Here is a 24,056-nt window from a genome sequence, read left to right as displayed (position 1 = left end):
ACTGCACAAGTGGAATTAAAAGCTGCTGAACTGGTCAATACAGGAGCTAAAGCAGCTGAACACAGATGACCAGCCTTTTGTACGAGGTCATTGTTGTGAAATGACCTAAATACAACAACAAAGATTTAGTTGGTAGTGAGCAGTGATATTACAAGTGGGAAAAAAGTGAAACAATAGCTGAGTTTAGACCCCTTGTGTCTTAAATTGCAGAACTCTACGTATTTGTTTAACAAAATCCACTGCGTAACTGACGCACCGCGGCACTTTACACCAATCTGACCAACGTGGAAAATAAAGGAAAAAAAAGTTTAAGTGAAACTTACCTCTAATCTGATGTTCTGTCCCACAATTCTACCATTGTGATTTGTGACTGAAAACAATATTCTTAAGCAGAAAAAAAGTTCAGATTTAGTCCAACTTAACTGTGATCGATTGGAAACTCGTGTGCGCGACAGAGAGCGCGTCTGATGCGCTTTTGGTTGAGTGGAGGAGTTTCTACGGGAGCATGAGGAGGAGGAGGAGGAGGAGGAGGAAGGGGGCGGAAACAAAGCAGGGGTAGAGGCAGCTCAAACTTGTCATGAACTCACCTCTTGAAACATTTACCGCATTGGTTTCCTTAGGTTTAACTCTGGGCTGGATCAGTGGATCACTGGAACTTTTACGCGTTTTTTTTTTTTTTTTTTTTTTTTTTTTTAAAGTGGCAACATGAGTAAACAGACATTCATATTCATGTAAAATCTCTTAACTGGCTCAAAGCTCGATGTCTATTAACTTTTCTCGTTGATTAGAAATTAAATAAAACGCTGGTATGACAACCACCTGCACGTCTCATTTAATGGAGCTACTGCATTTACCTGTTGATGTTTTGCGCCACACTGTGTGCAAAGGCGCAACTGCAACAAGCCCACGCAACAGTGTGATAATGACCAGCGGACAGAAGACAATGGAATACAACATTTATTCTTTCAACCACAAATTTATGTTCCCAGAATACCTCTATGGAGACTTGTTTGCGTGTATTTATAATAAAGGGTGTTTTTTTTTTTATGTGTTTAAGCTCCTCTGATGGTGGATAAACCATTCCATCCTGATACAATATATCATGATGGATGGGATGCTTTTAAAATCATTATAGGATTCTGATAGATTTATTGTTTTTCGTTCTTAATGCAAAAGCAATTTCTGTTGTGCAACTGGTGGTTAAGAATCAATAAAACATTTTTATTGCGAAATTCTGTGTGTGACAGAAGTATTTGTCAATAACAGCCTGGAAAATAACAACCCTAGTTCATTTTCTAAAAAAAAAAAAAAAATGTCACACAGATTAGTCACAAAAAATTCCACAGCAGATGCCAAAGCATACAAAACAGGTAGAACATTTGGTGAGGAGTCACTCAGTCTGTTTCTGTGAATAGTGCGTCACCGTGTGGCTGTTTTGCACCAGTGCAGTCATCTATGTGACCGCTAAGGGGCGCCATGTGTATCCATATCAATACCACTGGTCACACATGAGCAGTGGAACACACACACACAGTCGTAAATCAGGTTTAAAGCTGAACTTATGTGTAATTTGCTGATCACTTTTGGTGCTTTGTATTAGTGCGATGTGTTTCTACAGTAATGTGCAAACGTTCTCATCCAACATCAGGTTTGTTGTTTTTGCAGGGTACAAACATATTTATTTCTTATTCTATTTTCTTCAAAAAAAATAAAATAAAATAAAATACAGGAAATATGTGCACAGCCTTAAAAGACATTTAAAAACTGACCTAAATTGGTTCTAAAAGGTTAAAGTGACTATTTAGTGTGACCTCTGACCCCATGACAAGAAGCAGCACAAACAGAAACATCTGACATGTGTTGAATGTTTCACTCAACACATATCAGGTATAAAGCAACAGACAAGTAATGGATTAGGTCTCATACTGTCTGAACAAAAAGACATTAAAGACATGTTAAATGCAAAGGTAGGTCACACTAAACATTACTGTAAGAGTAAAAATGGGGAAATGCAAATAATAAGCAAATATTCTGGGGTAAACATAAGCACAGTAATAGTAAAGACATGTTTATAATGTTATACAGACATAGTTTTAGTTTGTTGTTAGATATTTGCTGTACATTTAAGTTTACAGTAATGTTAAGTTGATATTCTGTTATCAGGGATTCTGCCTAAGGGGCCACTGTTCTGGGAGACGAGAGAGTTAAGGAGGGACACGGGGTGTGGAGTTAGTCTGTCCTGTGCATTAGAGTTCACTAAAAGTTATGACAAAGACCCTGTACCTGTTTTGACTGATTTATTCCTTCACACACACCCACATCGGTTGCATTACCACAGTGGTTTATAGGTTTATAGAAGTGGTTTTTCCCTTTGACTTTGTTTTTTACTGCTGTATATACTTCACATATAGTATATACAGATTGTATCTTAATACAAAGACTGAAAAATGAATATGTGTGGCCATTCTAACTTTATTAAACCAACAAACCTAACCTAACCTGTTGGCCTGGGACTTTTGCATAGTCCTGTATATGTATGTACGTGTAGATCATTTGTGCTGTCAGCTGTTTCACTCCCGTCTCTCCCTACCTTCTTTAAAACAGACTTTAAAACCAACTTAACCCATAAAGACCCAGCGCTACTTTTATGGCAGTTCCCAAATGATTTTTTTTCTCTATATTTAACATTTCCTAAATCATTTATCACTATTCACTACAAAATAATCCCCCGTATTTAAATTTCTTTCAGTGAAAATCAGGTATTTTCCAATATTTAATGTTCTGATCATGTAGATGTTCATAAAAGCTCAGATTAACGTTGAGGGTTATTACATCAAAAACAGGGAAAAATGAGGAAAAAGTGACTTTTTCAGTAAATATATATCAATAACTGAACATAAAACAAGTGTCTCCATCCACTGCCATTGGTTAATGAGCTTTATTGGTGAATCAATGTTGTTGAAGATGACAGTGTTTCCACGTTCACTACGGAGCCTCTGAACGTCCAAATGAGTCATATCTGATGACCATGAAAAGATGACAAACTGTATTTTACAACGATTATTTCCATGTATTGATAGGATTAGTGGATCAACAATTATTAAACATTTTACATCAGCAGATGCTTTTGGTCACCCGTGGCTGTTTGAGTCTTTATGGGTTAATTCCTTGCACCGTGGGTTGAGAGTTTTTCAATTCTTCAGCATGTCTGGTACACATGAATTAATCATAGAGCTGACTTTGACTTATATATTACATATAATAGCAGTCAAAATCAAACAATGATGCAGCTTAACCGATTCCATTTTTATCTATAGATCATGACAAACATAACTGAGGGACTGGATGAATTTTAATCTAAAGATTTCACTTAGTTAAACAAAGAGTGTATAGACACTGCTGCCCAGAAAGTTGGAATCACATATTTTTACCTCTTCTTATGAAATGATTGTGACAGTGTGGTTGATTCTTGATAGATAAAATGTAACTGGGACTATGATGTGTATAAAAGGAAATAAAAAGAGGAATGTGTCTGAAAACAAATTATTCCAACTTTATGGGCAACAGTGTATATAAAACAGAAGAATGTTTCTTTGCTTAATAGTTTCATGAATTTAGGTAGATAGTAAAAACTGGTGTATTCAAAGGATCAGTGTACCTAAGTCTGAACTTACAAAATTACAAACAGCTCAAAATAGAGCAGCTAGACTTACTCTTGATTGTTGTTATAGATCTAGTGTTGACTGAATGCATTCTTGTCTTAGATGGTCGAAGGTTATTCAAAGGTTATCTACCAGATTATTGTTATTTATTCGCAACATCATTTACACCAAGTATCCTACAGCTCTTGCCCATCAAATTGGATGTAACTCTGATGTTCATCACTACAGTACCAGAGCCCCAACTCAAGGTTTACTTACATGACCATGGCCAAAAACTAATTCAATGAAAAGCACTGTTGTATATAGAGCTATTTCTTTATGGAACACTCTTCCTTTAAATATTTGAGACATTTCAAGTAAGAAAGCATTTCAAAAACATGTAAAGTCACTATTCAGGCTTGAGAGTTTCTAGTCTTTTTATATTACCATTTTGGGAATCTCTCTCTCTCTCTCTCTCTCTCTCTCTCTCTCTCTCTCTCTCTCTCTCTCTCTCTCTCTTCTTCTTCTTCTTCTTCTTCTTCTTCTTCTTTTCTTCCTCTCCTTTCTTTTTACTGTAACTGGATCTGTGTTTTGTGATTTTGCATCCTGAACTTTTTTTTTTTTTTTGAGGACCCCAGGAAGACTAGCCTGGCATTTGGCGTTGGCTAATGGGGCTCCTCAATAAAGAATAAACAAGAATAAAGTGAGGTCACACACACACACACACACACACACACACACACACACATCCACATATAAAGACACAGATGTTCTTTTCAGGATGTTCTGAACATTTTGAATCTGTAGTCAGGATTTACCTCTGTCTCGATGTTATATTGCTTATCTTTGTATCTTTACCAAACCTACTGAAATGGAATCAGGATTACAAGATATATCAAGACAATATAAACCAAACAGAATGATCAAAAGAACAATGAGTCCCTGTTTTTTTTACCAGTCAGACAGATATCCTTATGACTCCTCTGCTGTGACAATCGTCACTATAGAGGAAGTGAAGCCGTCTATCCTGTTACATTGTTTAAAAGAACTATACATTTCCTCACGTTGTTTGGTTATAGATCCTTCCTCTGCGACTGGAAAAGTGTGAAAAAATGTGTCATTGAAATATCCATCCTGAGTCCAAAGAGACGCGCTTAATCTTCACACTTTTTTTTTTTCTGGTGAGAAGGCAAATACACACATTCTGCTTGGATTAATGGGGTTTAAAGTAGATAGATAGAATGTATGGACAAGGCTTTCTCCTTGAAGTAGAGTATTACATCGCAGAGATACCACAAGCTTCTGCAGATACCATTACTTATTTGTACAATACAAGCATTGAAGTCTGATAAGGAAAAAACATCTTATGCTTTGTGCAGACAAGAAAAGCTACTGGAAGTGACAGGGCTATAGATTTCCAGTCCTGCAGTGCTTATGAAACAAAAAACTAGTGACATTTCCAAAATAAAAATCATACATCTGAGAAAATACAGTCAAACATCCTGCATTTTGTGTTTTATTTTTGCTTGCAGCTCATCAGCAGGATTCACACCCTTAAAATTCAAACACAAGATTTATGATGAATATGTCACATGTTTTTCTTGAAGATGAATGTGAAAGATTTTCCTGGTTACAGTAAACTTTTGGTTGGAGGCTGAAATAATCTTACAGAGTTAACCCTTTATTTATTGGACAAGTGACTATTTTTGGTCATTTCTGCATGCATTACAAGACAGTGACAGCAACAGTTCCAGTGAGGACAGAGAGGCAACAATCTGAGGTCCAGTGTGGTCTCCAGGGTCTGTAAGGTCCACCTCTGCATGAACAGTGAGTGGACCTGCTTTGTTAGGTACCATGAAGTAATGGTACTAATGTAAGGAATGATGTTCAAAGGGATAATGTGTACACTGCAAAAATGAAAATCTTACCAAGTGTATTTTTCTTATTTCTAGGCAAAATATCTCATCACACTTAAAATAAGACATAATCACCTAAAGAATAACTTTTCAGAGAGATATAAGAACTTATTTCTGGACAATAGATCTTGAAAATCTTATTTCAAGAAATCTTACCAAGATCATTTTCACTTATTCCATTGGCAGATTTTTTTTACTCAACTTTTTTTTTTTTTTTTTCTTAATTCAAGCAAAAGAAATCTGCCAGTGGAACAAGTGAAAATTATCTTGGTAAGATTTCTTGAAATAAGATTTTCAAGATCTGTCGTCTTGGTGACTATGTCTTATTTCTAGTGTGATAAGATATTTTGACTAGAAATGAGAAAAATACACTCTGTAAGATTTTGATTTTTGCAGTGTATGTTGACAACTGTCTGTATCGGCACTTATGTCATTGTAATGCTATAAAAATATGTTCTAATGTTCAAAAATACATGGTTCTTTCACCTTATATGTGTTCTTCTTGATTTTTTTAAATATATATACTTCTGGGCTTTTATTTTATTTTATTGCCACGAATGGGTAAGAAACCATATATGGTAACTTCATTCACTTTGATTTTCTACATAATAATAAAAATTTTGAAAAATTTCCCAAAAGTAATAAAGCCTTGTTATGTCCTCCAATAACACACTTGGGGTGAAATATTGAATTTCAGAGCATTTCTATGAGTGACCTATAAAGGGTTAAATCACAGCGGCCAAGGCTTTTAAACCAGTTCTTCAGGTAAAAACAAAAACAAAAACAACAAAGTGAGGGAGTAGCTTTCATTGTGAACCCTCGCACTGCTCATAAAAATGCTTTTTAGTCGCTCTGAGTTGGTCTATATGGTCTGTCTGCACCGCTCACTGAGTCATCCCCACTGTCACACATATAAACTCTGCTGACCTTCAGATCTAGAAATGAAAATGCAGTGCAACATTCCCCGTAGGCTGGTTTCCTCTGTAAATGGAGCGAACTTCCTCCACTGATCACTGTCCTTAAATTCACTAAAAAGATGATATGAACTGTGGTTAATGCACTGCAATCAAACAGGTCAAATAGCAACAGAACGTGATAAAAATCTTGATCAAAAAACAGGAATAAAACCGAGGACACGAGTAAATAGTCAATAGGGGGAAACACACATCAGTGCTCTAATACGGTTTAGCCTATGAATGAAATGTGGCTTATATTACACAAAGAAAGCATATCTTGTTATAGCAGGTGTCAAGGATTACTGCCTCAGCTTTCATTCTTTTTGAACTAAAGCTGCTTAACCTGTAGGATTTTACCTGAAGTGCTCCTCCACTGTTCTGTATCAGACTACCTTGAGTAATTACATTCAAAAGTGTCTGTTATAATACAGGGGGAAAAAAGCATTAACAAAAGAGATTACATTAATTTTACATAAACAGAAGACCAGAATTTATGAATCATGCATGATAGCACAGTATTACTCTGACAAATATCTGCAGGATAAAAAACTGGACTGAGCTTTTTTAAGAAGAATACAGATACAGAAAAAGAAATCAATTATCACCGATTTTTATTTATTAATTTTTTTTCAGTTTCTTCAATCTTTCTTTACAAATTTTTTGAAATGACCTTGGAGTTTAAATATGCTAAATCTTATGTATGTTAATAAGTTATGTTGGAAAACAAATGATACAAATTATACATAAACATGAGTTTATACATTTATACATTTAATCTTTTTCTGTCAGGCCCCCCTTTGGAGGACAAACAATCTCCAGGCCCCCGTCAACCCCAACAACATTGTGACAGCGGTGCAATTATAACTTTCATTGAAAGAAACATCAATATTGTAACAATACGCTTTGCTTTTCCTTGAATAATTAGTTGTGCAAATTAAAAAAACTTAGATTTTTGCTTGAACAATACAAATAAACTCAACCAGAATGCTCCCTGAGACAATATTTTTCCAAATATAAATAGGAAATGTGCAATTATCTTACAATTATGATAATAAAGTTACATTTTTCAGAACAACAAATTAATTTTGATAACAAAGATAAACATTTGAACAATATCACAGGCTGCAATGAACCTGTTTCCAGTACACATCTCAGAACATTAAAGTGCAAATTGTACAAACAGTGCAAAAACAGAAACATTGCACATTTTTGTTTTCCAGTCCAATCCTTGTCCATTCTCCAAACCTAAACTCTCTGTCCAGTCTAGTGACAGAACATCATGGCAGTAGATTTGTTTGTTGTACATCCATAAAATGAGTCCAGGGTGCTCCAATGCTAAAACATTAGTTCCACCTGCTACATGTTCTAACCTGAAGAAAAAAGAAAAACACCCGGCGGTGATCCCATGGCCCCCGTGGCAAGCCTTTGCACCCCCCCCCCCCACACACACACACACTTTGAGAAACACTGCTCTAGAGAGAAGCTGTAAAGTGGATGTTTTAATACCTATTTTCTCATCTGATTCTCATTTCACATTTCACCCAATTACTGTATTGTGGTGTCTACACTAACATTTGTGACTTAATTTTTAATCGGTGACTTAAATTTACAGTTTCACCGTTTTCATTCTGGAGGTATTTTACTTGTAGATAAATGTATTTGATTATAGTGGATGAAGAGAATATCCAGTGCCCAATATTCCAGTGTCTGACATTCACTGAACAGCAATGAATAATTTCAATACTGACTTTTCACGCTTCATTTGCAATAACAGGGTCTATTTTTTTCATGACGGTCTAGGTAGATGGACTAATTAGATCTTCCATCCATCCATCCATCCATCCATCCATCCATCCATCCATCCATCCATCCATTAAATGCATATATTTTTATAACTGTATATTTTTATACAACTATTTCTTACCTTTTTATACTGTATGTGTGTTAATCTCTTGTAGTGTGGATTGAAAGAAACTGTTTTTCTATTCTTCTGCATGACTGGTACACAAAACGGGTCGGTATAAGTAAAGCTGACTTTGACTTGTATAGTTACAGACAAAAACAAACAAACATTTCAGCAATTCTACCAAGGAAGGCCCACGCTGGAATCAAACCCACGACCTTCTTACTTTGTGGTGCTGTGTTGCCCATGAAGAGAATAAGTTTATCATTGTATTAGGTATTTCAGTCTACACATGCAGAAAAATGAGCCAATCTTTGGTAGCAAGGAGTAAACAATCCCATAAAGCAATAAAATTGATGTTTATGGCCCATGATAACTTTCCATAATCATCCAAATTACATATTACTTATAATAAACATATCTAATTACATTACAGGAAAATATTGCCAAAAATATAAAAGTGCTACAACAGCGATGGCCGAATAGCGTGGATGACTGTGGTGAGTGTTCGCCCGAGGTAGTGTAGCATATAATTCAGATAATTCACTCGCAGACAATGGGGATCACAGCTGCAGTCAGGAATGCAGGGGTCAGATGATTCCTCCTCATGATGATGGTGTGACAATAAAAATGCCACCGACAGAGGCAAGAAGTCACATGAAGACAGAAACACAGAAAGGGTTTTGTGCAGAAAGTGCAAACTAAACCAGGCGTAACATACCATACCTGTCAAACAGAAGCTTATGTAGTGAATTATAGGAGCACAAATGAGCTGTTACACTTGTGCTCATAAGTTTACAGACCCTGACAGAATGCACGTGGGACAGTCTTGGATGTTCCTACATGACAATGACCCAAAACACAAGGCCAAGTCGACCTGTCATTGGCTCCAGCTGAAAAAACTGAAGGTGAAGGAGTGGCCGTCTGACCTCGATATCATTGAGCCACTTTGGGGAGGTCTCAAACATGCAGTACATGCATGAAAACACAAAATCTTAAAGGAACTGAAGGTGTTTTGCCAAGAAGAATGAGCAGCTTTAGCATCTGAGAAAATAAAGTGCCTCATCCACAACTACCACAAAAGACTTCAAACTGCCATTGATGTTAAAGGGGCCAATACAGAGGATTAACCCTTTATAGGGTGCTCATGGAAATACTCTGAAATTCAAAATTTCAACCTTGGTGTGTTCTTGGACATTATCATCTACCTCCTCTTGCCATAAATCGTCTTATTCTTAGCTACTTATACTCTGCATTTATTTATTTGTTTATTGTTGATGTGGTATGACTGTGTTTGTGGAGCAGTGACCAAATTTTGTATTTTGAATTTCCCCTTGGGGATTAATAAAGTAAATCTATCTATCTATCTATCTATCTATCTATCTATCTATCTATCTATCTATCTATCTATCTATCTATCTATCTATCTATCTATCTATCTATCTATCTATCTATCTATCTATCTATCTATCTATCTATCTATCTATCTATCTATCTATCTAAAACATCTGAACAGCACTTGCTAAAAAGTAAACACATGCAATAAAACAGTTATAAGGTCATAACCTGACAAAAATCACTCATATTCACTATTGACAGCTTTAAAATGTCTATAAAATCTCTGTGAATCACTGTATAGTTTTATTTAAAAAAAAAAACAAAATGCTTCTGGACCTCACTGAGGCATGAGATTGGCCCCATATGTTATGTTTGAGGAAATTACCAAAAATAGTCACTTGCCTGATAAAGGGTTAAGAACTAGGGTATGTAAACTTTTGATCAGGGTCATTTGGGTAGTTTCTGTTGTCAGTATGATTTAAAAAGACCAAACACATTTGTTTGATAATAAATGGCGTCACCCAACCACTAGCCACGAGTGACAGAAAAGTTTTTGTATTATTATTCATATTCTGTGAAAAATGGCCAAAGAATCACACATTTCTGCTAGGGTATGTAAACTTATGAGCACAACTGTCTGTGTCTTTATTGGTTTTTATGTTAAGCTTTGGTTGAGAAGCATCCCCACCTCCTCTCTCCAGTGTTGTGTGAGTCACCGGTTTCAGTCCCACCTCAGCAGTTATGAACATTAAACCCATAAAAGAGTACGATATCGAGAGAGCATTCCTGAGCTTTCTCGGTCTTGTGGCATTTTAAAGAAGCCCTCCACACACTGACCTTTTCTCAGCATACCCCTCTCTCCTCTGACTCACAGCCCATTGTACCTCTCCTACTCAGCAGCCCTGTTTGCTCTGCCGTGTCCTGGCCCACCCTCTCCTCCTCCTCCTCCCCTCCTCTCCTCCCCTCCCCTCACCCCTTACTGCCACCCACACATCTCCTCATCCATCCTCTCGGAGAACAATACAAGAGAGCACCAGCGACTGTAATTGCCACTGCTATAAGTTACAATAGCTGCAAAAAGTGTGCACTAAACAGGATGTGCATTTAGAAGCTGGAGAGAACAGGGGCTAATACATATGTGCTTCATGTTATATGTTGCTAATTTTAGCGTGGAGTGTGTGTGGTGTGTGTGTGTGTGTGTGTGTGTGTGTGTGTGTGTGTGTGTGTGGGTTTACCTGTGTGTCCTGATCATACTCCATACTCACCCACCACAGACTCAATACAATAGGCCTGTCTATGCTCACAAGTGCATATGGAACCAACACAGGGGGCATCTGCCACACATACACATATTTGAACCCAGGCTAATCACCATGGTTACGGGCCTTTTTGCTCATCCTGATTGGCTGATCTTATTGCGATGACCTGTGATTGACTCCCCCTCTTGGGTGCTCATTGGCTGATTGCCCCGGGATGATGATGTCATCATGTGTGGCATATTGCAACAGAGACATGGCAGAGACGTGCACGACCGTGGGCATCGGTGAAGAAGGCAGATTTAGATGAAAGCTGGATGGCGGCGGAAAAAATCTGCAGGAGATGTTGCTTCCTGAGGCCAAAGGAGTCTCACAAACTGGTTGATGTGTGTGGATTTACTGATAGATGTTGGGTGTTATCAAGAAATATTATCCAGCAAAATGATGCAATGCCAATTACAGCCAGTAGAGGGCGTATTCACAATATGCCAGAGAGCAAGAAAACAGGGAGAGAAAATGTAAATGCTTAGTTTCACACATTATGATCCTTCAAAAGAGATTTTTTTTTTTTTTTTTTGCATAAATCCAATAAAACATATTCCTGTCTCAATATATCAAAAAATATAAAATTAGAAATATATCTTTACCATCACACATTTACACAATCTGGTCCATATATGTGTTTACAAAGCACATTAATCCCATAGTACACATAGTATACACAGTACGGTATCTTCCTCCTCTTACAGTCCATATGCTGCTTCTCTGTTCCTGTGATAAACAACACGGCTATTTACTTTAAAACTTAACAAGAAAGGGAAACAAAGTGAGAAACCATTGCAGCACTGTACTTTATTAATCATAATCTGAAAGAGGAATTTCTTTAAACCCCCATGGAGCTTATTATGTGGCTGTGCAATATTTTGCAACTTTAAATATGCTCTGACACTAAAAGTGATAATGGGACTCGGTGGAATTCAAAGAAAATATCTCCACAACTCCAGAGGCTTACAGATACAGTACACATGCAAACATCAGTACAAATGTTATTTTATTCAATTTAATGTGCATAATTTAATTAGTTCTAACAAGTACAAAAAGATCTTTCCTAACAATGAAACTATAATTAATAGTATGAAATAAATGTTTAACTGTTAGAAAGTACAAACATAATGGTAATATGCACGTGACCTACATTTTACTTGGTCTTTTAATGAAAAAAGTCACTCATTCAAAGTAGAATTTTACACAAAAAACACATAAAAATGAAAAAAAAATGTTTATTTTGAAGATTGTCTGGTCTTGTATTTGCCACTTTGCCCTTCACTTTGAGAGTCTTCCATTCCCATTGTTCTGCCCCCCTGCTGTTACCGATTCATCCTGAACCCCCATCCAGTTCACTCCTCATGACCCCCCTGCCCCCTCCTCCTTCCAATCCACTGAACCCAGAAAGTCAACTAATTACTCTTCTCAAAGCTGCTTAACGAACCCTTTAATTAAATAAAACTGAAAACTCCGAGCGCATGGTGCACTGACCCACCACTTCTCCAGACCTGCAGAGTTTAGAGGATAAGCAAAAGAGAGTTTACACTGACTCTGTTTCAACTCGGCCTTGCCACAAGGTGTGTTTATGACCCTGCGGCATTGTCAGTAAAGAAGGATTGTGGGGGTTTTTTCCCATCGACTGAGTTCCTTGTGCAGCTTAATATCACATCCTCTGCATATATTCATAGATAAGAGAAGAAAAAACAGAAGCAGAGGAGAGAACACTGAAGAGGATGTTACTAAAAAGTCACACCAGGACACACTTACAGAGGCACAGATGCTTAAATGCATACTGTCTGTACACACTGAACCAGCAAACCTGAACACGTGAACAGGAAGAGGCGATAGCATCACTTCTGCTCTGATAACTATGGAGTGGAGTCTGCTGTTCAGCGTGTCACTGAGGGGAAATAATCGTATATGTGATTGAAAATCTCACTCACTTCCTGTAGTTGCTGTAGTGTTTTCATACTGCTGGAGGGACTGAAGCAACGGAGCTTTACCAAATACTGCAAAGTGAATTTTATTGGTTCTGTAAAAGCAGATTAAGTGTTGAATGCCGATCTCTGCAATATTCCCCTCAGTGAAGTATTCCCCACAGCTACTTATTCATCATTATATTGTAGGTAAATAGCTGTAACAACTGAGACCCATTTGCAATATGTTAGTTGTAATTAAGGATAATTGCTAACCTATGGGAATTCCCTACAGCCAAAGCATCAGTCCCAAGGCTTACACCTCACTCTCTTTCCATTCACACGTACACAAAGCAACAACAAGAGACTTGCAATTTACCCTGCAGCTTAGTTTTGACTCATCCACTGACAGAAAGTGTCATGTCAGAACAGAAACAAAGCAAATAAGACAGATGTTCACTTAGAACGAGAGAAGAGGAGACTCTTACTGTTGGTTGCATGCATCGTCAACAGGAACGTAGGTGTATGTAGGGAGACGTGTATGTTTGAAGGTGACAAACAACAGCTGCAGTTTACCTCCAAACAAGCAGCATCATCAGCAAAGAGACACACAGTTGAATACTCAAGAGCAGCCGACAGGTAGACCAGTGAAGAGGCGATCATGACGCTAATTTTGTCAAAACTGCACGATAAGCATTATTTGTATTGGAGATAAACAAGGAAACAGCTACACATTGTACACAAACACACACACACACACACAATAGAAGGCCACATCTCTGTCCCTCTGCAATTAAAGTCTTAGTCATACTGCGCCAAAGGCTATTTCAGTCCTCTTCAGCCCCAGTTTACTCATTCATCTTCCTATTCCTCTCTTTCTGTATTTCTTTTTATTCTTTCCCTGCTGGCTTGATTGTGACTCAAAGTCTGTTGATGCTAAACACTATTGATGCCTGCCACTTGACCTATTGTGGCTCAGAAAACTGGCTGCAGTAAATGAAGCTGCAAATGTCTTCTTGTGCATTTTGAAGGACAGGAAAAAATGTTCTTTTCAGTTCCAGAACAGTAGGCATAGAGTTTTTTGAGAGGCAAAAATATTACCCACTTTGACAACTCTCTTCTGTTTGACATGAGCACGCAACATGCTGAATACTACTGTCCTTCTAAATCACTTGAATATACATCCATCTCAGACACCTCGCTGCCTGTCAGTCAGTCATAACACACAGCGGCTCTGTGAATAGATTCCTCTTCTCTGTCTCTGTCAGCCTTCCCTCCCACACCTCTCCGCTTGCCGTAGATCTGCTGTTCCTGAGCTCCCCAGAATACCACTGAATGACAGTCCTGACCAACATGCCACGTCTGCCGCTGACAAATTTGGCAGCATTTCTGTTTCTCTCAACTGTTCACATCTCTGGGTTGAATTCATGTATTTGGGTTGAGGCTGGTTTGCACAGCTTTTGATATACTTGTAAAAATATCATTTTAACCACTTTCTCTGAACCGAACTTGCAAATACACACCAGTGTCTTGCTACATATGTGCTCACAATCCTTGTGACAGAAAAAATTTAATAAAATCACATAAACAATAGCTGGAGAAGAGACATGACACCATGTCAGTGCTTCCTGGCACTTGTGACACATTATGAAAGCTACATAGTGGAAGTTTTTTCTGCCCTTCAACAAATGTGATTTTCGGGAAATATCCTGCGGGATAATATTGACACTAAGCGTACTCTGAGAAGCAGTGATATGAAGTCACCATCACATAATCAAAGTCTGCAGGGCACTGAAGACATCTACAATAAATGATTTAGGGAGAGCTGCTGCTGCCTCAACAGAAACAAATGATATCATCAGGGCATATGGGCTGACATCACTGACAGATTTAGACCCTCAACTGCAGTGTGACTAAAAAAAACAAAGATAACTTTGAGGATGCACCGTCGGCACAGAGAAGAACAGGTAAAAGGGGTCTGGCAAAGACAGGAGTCCAGTGAACACATACACTGCAGCATGAGCTCATCCGTGAAAGAAGTGAGCTCATGCCTTAAATTAAAGTGATAGCTGATAATGTTTTTGAATCAAATGTAAAGATTTGCAGACTGATCTCATGAAATCACGTTGTATGTCACGCCAGTTCTTATGGCATTTGGCGTGCTATGAATGCATTTTTATTGTTTCACATTATTCAATGCCATTTGATTGCGTGTCAATGTACGCCAAGATCTCCAGTTTACATATCTGTAACAGCTAACCCTAACCCTAACACTAACCCTTAACCTAAACCTAACCCTAACCCTTACCCTTAACCTTAACCTAACCCTAAACCGAACCCTAAACCTAACCCTAACCGCTAATTGCGTGATATTTTATGAGGTGTGAACATACACGTGCAAAGCTTATAATGCATACAGATAACCCGCCCCTTTTAATTGCCGTGTTATCACGCTGTGATTTATTGAAAATCCTCCACTTTTGTGTGATTTAACAGGGTCCGATTAAGCGGTAACATGTGGACACATTTGGTGTTCAGCAGTCTCTGTCATGTAAGCAGGGTAACTTACATGCATGTATTACACATGTTTGAGTAGGTATTTATAAGCACTTTAACATTATGTTTAACAAAATATGAGGAGATAAAATTTTTAGGTGAAAAATGTCAAATTACTGCCCGGTAACACATGAACTTGAAACGAACATACATTTTTTAAGCTTTATGCAAACATTCAAGACATGCAGTTCTCAACAGAAGTTGATATCAAGTAGGACAAAATCTTTTAGGTATTTCAACTCTTCTGAAAATAAATTTTGGAGTAAAATATTTAAAAGTCTCTGTTTTATTGACATGAGAATGTGGTAACACATGGACAGGTTGCCATAGTAACAGGTGGACGACTCTTTACCATTGTATGCATCACCCAAAATGTATCAAAAGATCAATACTTTCTGAAAGTTTCACTCAAATATCTGAATTATAAATAACTTGAAAATTAAAAACTGGTGTTTTTGTGATAACACATGGACAGGGCCTTTTAATCAACTCACAAATGTTCAAACTCATAAATACCAATAATATTCACAAAATAATGAAAATCTAATACTTGAAACTTAACAATCATCTATAATAATCAACAGATTGAATACATTTTCAAATTTTTTAGATAGAATTTTTAGCGTCAAATTCGAGCTATGGCTTTGGCGTAAAAAGTACAATCGATAAAACTGGCTGTAACTTTTTTATTACAAGTGGTATTTTATAAAGGATAACAGTTCCATACAATAGAGATCTTTAGGAAAAAAATGAGCCCACTTGATAAATGATGTGTGCAAATTTACTTTTTCATATTGATGTTCACTTTTGCTTGATCGGACCCAACAGTAGACACTAGTGAACAGGAAACTGAAATTTCCGACTCTTATGAATCATCATTTGTCGGCATATCAGCAGTGTTCGACAAGTGTTATTTTCACATCATATAAATCTGTTTCACTTCAGGGGATATATTTGTGTCATATATTTATCTACATGTTACAGTTTTTCTCAGGTGCTTTGGTGAGTTTCCCAAAAAACTATTTTGCCACAAAAAAAAAAAACTACAAACATCCCCACACAATGGACCTGCAAACCTTTAACTCCATTAAAATCCTCTCAAAAGTAAATGTTATGAACATGTCACTGCTACCAGAATATATTCTCATATCATTGTTTACAAGGAAGTTAAAATGCTTATCCATGCTGTTTATCTAATATTACAAGCACATTCTAATGCAAACAGTTTGTGTATGGCACTCATCAATTTTAACAGTTCACAGTTACACATTGTTATATGTGGGGATAATTAAAAGCATTCCTAGAGGACTTACGTTTGTAAATGTACTGGTTGTTATGTAATTTGTCATAGTCATACAGGAAGAAACAGACAAGACTTTTACAGCAGTGCATAGCACAAAGAGGGGAAAAAATGGAATTATATACATGGCAAACAATCCCTTAGGCACCATTGTAAATGCAGCACTGTATGAGTAATTACTAATTTATTTAATAGTACTCCATGTGACTGTTAAATCAACTATGACATGTAAAGTTTGTTGTGTTCCTGGATGAAATCATTATTTTATATATATAACCCAAAGCAAAACCAATTTATATGGAAATATTTATATATATATATATATATATATATATATATATATATATATATATATATATATATATATATATATATATATATATATATATATAAAGTGTATAATAAAGTGTGTCCCAGTGGATACGTATGCCTCATCTTTTTTTGTGTCAGTCATATAATGAGTCGCACCATATAATGTAGATGCAGGATTTTCATATCGAAACAATGAAAAAAGCTCTGGTGACACTTTAAACGCCCACACAGTGTCAGACAGAAAGAAAACTGGATGAAGAAAACAAATATTTAGCATAGATAGATAGATAGATAGATAGATAGATAGATAGATAGATAGATAGATAGATAGATAGATAGATAGATAGATAGATTTGTAGCATGGCTTATCTTTATTTTCGTATCTTTCTTCACTCTTTGGCAATATGAGATAAAATAAAAAGCCTGAAGGTCCAGAGAACTCTAATCTATTTTTCCTGCTCCTACACACTCTGAGTCACCATCCACACTCCGCTAACCCCTCCTTTATCTCACTCTTTTTAAAGATGGCACATTGCAAACAGAGGCTGCGCTGCCAGACGAGCTATTTGACAGTGACCCCCGCAGACTAATGGAAACTTACCAACGACACCCCTTCACATCTCAAACCAAATTAGAAAACTGTATGTAAAACAGGAGGCACGGTTCACTGTAGTGGTGAAATGCAGGTGGTGGTGGATTCATTCCACCAAAGGAAAGGGTGGGGGTGGGGGTTGGGGGTTACAGTGAATAAACACATCCTCATATTCACTGTCACATATTTGCTTTGTCTGATGAGTGGACATTCCTTTCCTTGTTTTTACTGTAAGGTATGCTAATTCATTCTGATGTTTGAGGTGTATATATTACCCAAATACCTGACCTTGTATCTGGTAGACTGTCGTGCACATTATTTAGATATTCGTAAAGTTAAAAGAAGCTTTTGTACCATGATGATACAGACAAAGCTTTTAAGTTTTGCAGAACATGACACTGTTTTCTCCTCTACATAAAAGACAGTCTTATTCTCAGTCTAACAGAAGGACTTTACTAATAGCTTTCCTCGCAGGTACTCTTTGTTGCTAAATATTTTGTGCCGATTTTTTTTCCCCTTTATAATGTAACTGTAATGTTATATAATGAGAAATAATATAATCAGTTCCACCTCTAGTACAGAATAGTTGACCATCCAGTTCCATTGATATGAAATGTCTCACTAACCTCACCACTGGTTAATTTATCTTACCTTTTAGAATTAATTATGATTTATTTTATATCATAATGTATGTGCTTAATACCTATGTCTAGTTAGAATTATGATAATTCTGTGCAATAAACCGTGAAAAAAACTGTGTAATAAACAGTACAATAAACCGTATCCTTATCCAACATGTGGCATGATCAGCATGTACACAGCTGTAAATATTACATTTAGCTTTTTTGAAGTTGTCTTTATTTTTAATTTTGCTCTTTCTTTTGCTCTTGTATGCTTTTGTGCTTTGCTGTTGTAAATCTGGAATTACCCCTTGTGGGACTAATAAAAGTCTTTCTTATCTTATCTTATCTTATCTTATCTTATCTTATCTTATCTTATCTTACCTTACCTTACCTTACCTTACCTTACCTTACCTTACCTTTTTTTTTTTACTTGATATGAAATGTCTCACTAACCTCACCACTGGTTTATTTATTTAACCTTTTAGATTTAATTATGGTTTATTTTATATTATGATGTTTGTGCTTCATACCTGTGTCTTCTAGAATTATGATAATTCTGTGCAATAAACCACAAAAAATAAACAGCGCAATAAACCGTATCCTTATCCAACCTGTGGCATAATCAGCATGTACACAGCTGTAAATAGCATATATAGCTTTTTTGAAGTTGTCTTTATTTTTGATTTTGCACGTTCATTCATTCGTTCAAACATTTCATCCACCTTTAGATATACAAAATGTTCCAAACACCTCTGATCCCAGTAGTTGCTAGTTTCCAAACATGAGAGAACAACAGTCCTGTCATAAACTAGCGAATGTATTCATTTTACTTATATGTCCACCAAGCCAGAGTGTATTTATCCTAGAAGTAAACCACATTCAAGGTTCAAGTTGTTGCACAAACATGTAAAATAATCCATGAAACTTGCTTTTGTTGTTGCTTTTGGTCACTGTTTTTGTGAAAGAACTGAAACCACCACCGTACAACACATGAACCCTGGCGACTTGGATGGAAAACAGAGCCATATACATCAGGTTCATGTGTTTGTGGGTCTATGACAGGGCCTTCATTCACCAGAATACAATAGTGCCATCTAGTACAGTCGCCCCACTGTCCCGTCTGGTGGCCAAATGGCAGAATGCAGACTGACCTACAGTATGGTGCCTCTATCTTGACTCTTTTTTTGGGGGCAGACACTCATTCACACAGAGCACAAGAGCCTCACTCAACGCTGGAGTGAGAAGAAGCATTCATCGAGAGAAAACAGCAAATTTGGGAAACCATTTGGCCGGCGTTTGAAAGGAGGAGAGGGCAAACGTTCAGACAAGCACTGTATACACATGGACACAAATCGGCATGTAGATTGAGCTGCTCCATCCCACCCTGTTTCAGTTTCCTGTCAACGGCTACAATAGTATCTGCCTGCAAGCCCTGCAACCCAACCCTATCTTATCAACTGCAGGCTCAGACACAGCCACAAAACTCTGCGATGTGTGTGTGTGCATGTGAGTGTAAAGAGAGAGGGAAAATGTGTGTTGGTGTGTGTGCCCCAGGAGACATGGGGAATGAATTCACTTCACAGGAATGCACAGCTGAGTCTGGGTGTTTTTACATCAAAACACCTACTGTATGTTTTTGATAAAAGGCTGCTACTTTCTACTCATTTTTCTACATTTCTTTCTGTTAAACTCCTTCTGTAAAGCTCCACACCATGGGGAAATAATAAAAAACTTTAGATCATTGATTCATAATCAAAACAAGAGCCAGAAACAGTTTATTCCTAATTTGTATTTTTTTATCCGTTCATCCCATTTATCCACTTAACCTATGATTATTTCCCTCTGTCATCCTGGTTTTGTGCATGTATGTTACTGTGACTGCAGCTGTTGCATTCTTCAGAGAAATCTTTATCCTGTCCTGGCTTGAACACTTGCTCTTTACCGCCTACAGTTCTCTGAAAATAGACAAATAACCTGTGGGGAGCCTGAGAGACACATTCACACATTCTGAGCTCTGCACCTTGCGAAACAGTAAATTACCATTTGCCAAACATGGTACCTTCGTCTTATCTTGCTCTCAAATCTCTTCATAGCTTTTCCCAAATGTTGTGGAGAGTGCAAGGCCTTAGAACAGTTATTACATCAGATGCTGACACTGAAACTTTAAGAAAAGATTATTAGACTGAGGTAGAAAACTAGTCATGCTTGAAGCAAAATGTCAGAACTGACAACACCCCGTTTTTGGTTTTTTTTCTCTCTTGTTTTGTTTTTGTTATAGTCTTAAATTTCGTGCACAAGCCTGGAGTCAGACCTGAACATCACAATATCTATTCAACAAGCCAGTCCTGATTGCTTTAAACTTAATTGCTTGTTTTCTTAGTATATGCAAATTTTATCTTTATCACAGTGTGAACAGGAAATTCTACACAAAGGCTGCCTAGAGGCTAAACATTCAAATCCAAGCTGAGACGTCAGGGTCCAGAGTCAAATGGGCTGGAAAAGCAGAGAGCTGTTCTCATGTCTAATAAGAAGAGTTTTTAGGAGTTAAGTAGGATGTGGAAGGAACATGACACTCGCTTACATGCAACTACAAGCCAGTGCAAACATGTATCCTTCCTGTCCTGACACCATTTCCAAGTGTCTTAACAGACTATCTTCCTGGCGTGAGCTTTAACCCATAAAGACCCAAACATCCACCAGCAACCAAAAGCATCTACTGATCTAAAATGTTTAATAATCCACTAATCCTATCAATACATGTCAATAATTGGTGTAAAATACAGTTTGTCATTTTTTCATGGTCATCAGATATGACCCATTTGGACGTTCAGAGGCTCCGTAGTGAATGTGGAAACACCGTCATCTTCTATAACATTGATCCACCAGTAAAACCCATGGAGTCTGATCAATGACAGTGGACGGAGACATTTGGTTAATGTCCAGTTAATTATATATTTTTCTTAAAAATGCATGTTTTCTTAAGTTTTCTCTGTTTTTTATATAATAACCTTTGAATTTACTCTGAGCTTTTATGAACATCTACATGATCAATGAATTCAATATAGAAAAATACATGATTTACACTGAAAAAAACTCAAAATTAAAAGGATATTACAATAAATGGTGAAAAAAGACTTAAGTTAGGTAAAATATCCTCCTGAGACCCAGCAATGCATTTTTGTCCTCTAGTAGTGGACAAGAGTTTCACAGCTTTACTTAAAAAAAAAAGGACATCATATATAAATAAATAAATAAAAATGTATCTGAAAAAACTGTTGCATCATGTTGTTTCCAATTAAGGCAATTATTTAATGTAAAATGTCTTGGCCAATGTTCAGTTAATAATATATTTTACTGAAATATACATTTTTTTCTTCTGTTTTCTCTGTTTTTGCTATGATAACCCTCAACTTTAACCCATAAAGACCCAAACAACCACTGATGACCAAAAGCATCTACTGATCTAAAATGTTTAATATGTGCTGATCCATTAATCTTTTCTATACATGTAAATAATTGGTGTAAAATACAGTTTGTCATCTTTTCATGGTCATCAGATATGACCCATTTGGATGTTCAGAGGCTCCTTAGTGAACATGGAAACACCGTCATCTTCTACAACATTGATTCACCAGTAAAACCTATGGAGTTGGATCAATGGCAGTAGACAGAGACACTTGGTTAATGTTCAGTTAATGATATATTTTACTTAAAAATACACTTTTCTTCAGCTTTCTCTGTTTTTGATATAATAACCCTCAACTTTAATATGAGCTTTTATGAACATCGACATGATCATTAAATTAAATATAGGAAAATACCTGATTTTCACTGAAAAAGCACAAAATACTGAGAATAATATTAGAATAAATGGTGATACGTCACTTAAGAAAGGGTAGATAGAGAAAAAAATGTACTTGGGAACTACCATAAAAGTAGCAGTGGGTCTTCATGGGTTAATGGAAACTGTGCCAGAATGTTAGCACTTTTGGTCGTAGAAATATATAATTATACACAGGGTCTTGACCTTTACACTTGAGGTGAAGTTACCATTGTGGTGACAAAAACTGTACAGGTTAATCTGCTGTGGTTGTTGCAGTAAGATGATCCATATTACAGGGTTACATTACAAACTAATGACATTGATATATAGACATGTCTGTGCTGGTACATGATACCCACAAATCAGAGTGTAATTATATACTGTATAGAGAGGGAGATGGAGATACAACAGACAAGTGCAGACAGTACCAATTAAATGCTGGTTTAAGTGTGTTGTTGTCATGGTGACTAAGCTAGTTGCTACCTCTGAAATTCTGTTTCATACTAAATGCTTTTGTTCCTGTGCCTGTCTCTTTATCGTTAACCTTCATCCCCGCCTGTATCCCTGTGACTGCCTGAAAAAACATCAAAAATGCTCGAAAACAGTTAACCAGCCTCGTCTCTCTCTCACCTCCCCTCTTTTTGTACGTCTCTTTTCATTTCTCTTCCAGCTGTGCCCTCATCCATGTTACCACGTTCGACAGTCAGCAGACATTGTGGCACAAGATGCAGTGGGGGTGGAGGATTTGTGCCAGGGGGGGGTTTACAATCTGTTTCCCCCCCATGTTTGTAAAGAAAACAGCGTGTTTCATTGTTTACCCCAGTGTACAGACACACTGAGGTAAATGGTTTTATGTGATCTGCCTAATCTGAGAGAAAAGGCTTCACTGGAGGAGAAGCGTGGGAGCTTTGGAGTACTTTGATTACAGTGACCTTCCCTTTTTATCTAGTCTGCCTCTGCTGCAAGTCTGTGCAGGTAGAAAACACAGTCAGACAGACAACCACAGAGGGGTTAACCTTCCTCTTGTGTTCACATTCTGTTACCATCTCTTATGTTAACGGGTCGGTTTTGACCCATGTCTGAAATCAGCTGTAAAATACACTAAAAACAATTATCTATCATCCAATTTGCTTCTCATCTCTTGGTTACCTTGTTAGGCTTCCTTAACCATGAAAATATTGGTTTGAATATTTTTGGTGTGATCCTCTGGGCCTTTTTTTTTGTCAGTATACAACTCGGTGTGCACTCTACAAGTCACCAACTCTATATTAAATTGACCTCACATGTGCGGACATGCTTGTCTTTGCTTGTTTTGTTTTTGTGCAGGTAATGTATATTGGATAACCAGGCAAAATGAGAATCCCAAAAGCTCACATGATTGGGAGAGGAGCTGGCTGTCAGTGTGTTGGCTGCACTTAAATGCACTTATGATTTCAGTTTTGGCTCTAATTATTGTTTTACAATCTTATTTTTACTGGGTCAAAACCAACCCTTACAACACAAAGATCATAATTTCAACCAGAGCATTTCATAACTTAGTGAAAAAAACATTTTTTTGTATTATTTTGTTGAAATAGAGGTTCCTGCAATACACAAACTTTATGTGGTTCATTTATGTATTTAAAACCTAAAATAGGTCGGTCCCGGTGCGAAGGTTAAAAGACTACATCAGAGTTTTTTTTTGCATTTTTTTCTGCTAATTTGTCCTCTTTCACTACCAGTTGTGTATATTTCTTCTCAAAATATAAAATGTATATGTATATGGTTCATACATTGTCCTGCTATTTTTTTTATTATATACTGTACATTAGATTCTTGTATTTAATTTTTAGTTCGTCCAAATCTGTTGGTTTCCATTTAGGCTAAAATACTGACTACA

The 24,056-nt window shown here is 36.9% G+C and overlaps 1 protein-coding gene across 1 annotated transcript in view; it reads right to left on the bottom strand.

Annotated features, from left to right (window-relative positions):
• LOC115431808 (rho guanine nucleotide exchange factor 26) overlaps positions 1-480 on the bottom strand; it is a 36,929-nt gene extending 36,449 nt beyond the window's left edge. The window contains exon 1 of the mRNA XM_030152458.1: positions 324-480. The gene's annotated coding sequence lies outside the window, so the exon portion shown is untranslated. The remainder of the gene's footprint in view (positions 1-323) is intronic.
• Between the last annotated feature and the right edge of the window lie 23,576 nt (positions 481-24,056).

This window comes from Sphaeramia orbicularis, chromosome 13 (genome assembly GCF_902148855.1).
Source record: "Sphaeramia orbicularis chromosome 13, fSphaOr1.1, whole genome shotgun sequence".
Taxonomy (NCBI): Eukaryota; Metazoa; Chordata; class Actinopteri; order Kurtiformes; family Apogonidae; genus Sphaeramia; species Sphaeramia orbicularis.
Note: the sequence above shows the minus strand (reverse complement) of the source record. Positions and strands in the feature narration are given on the sequence as shown.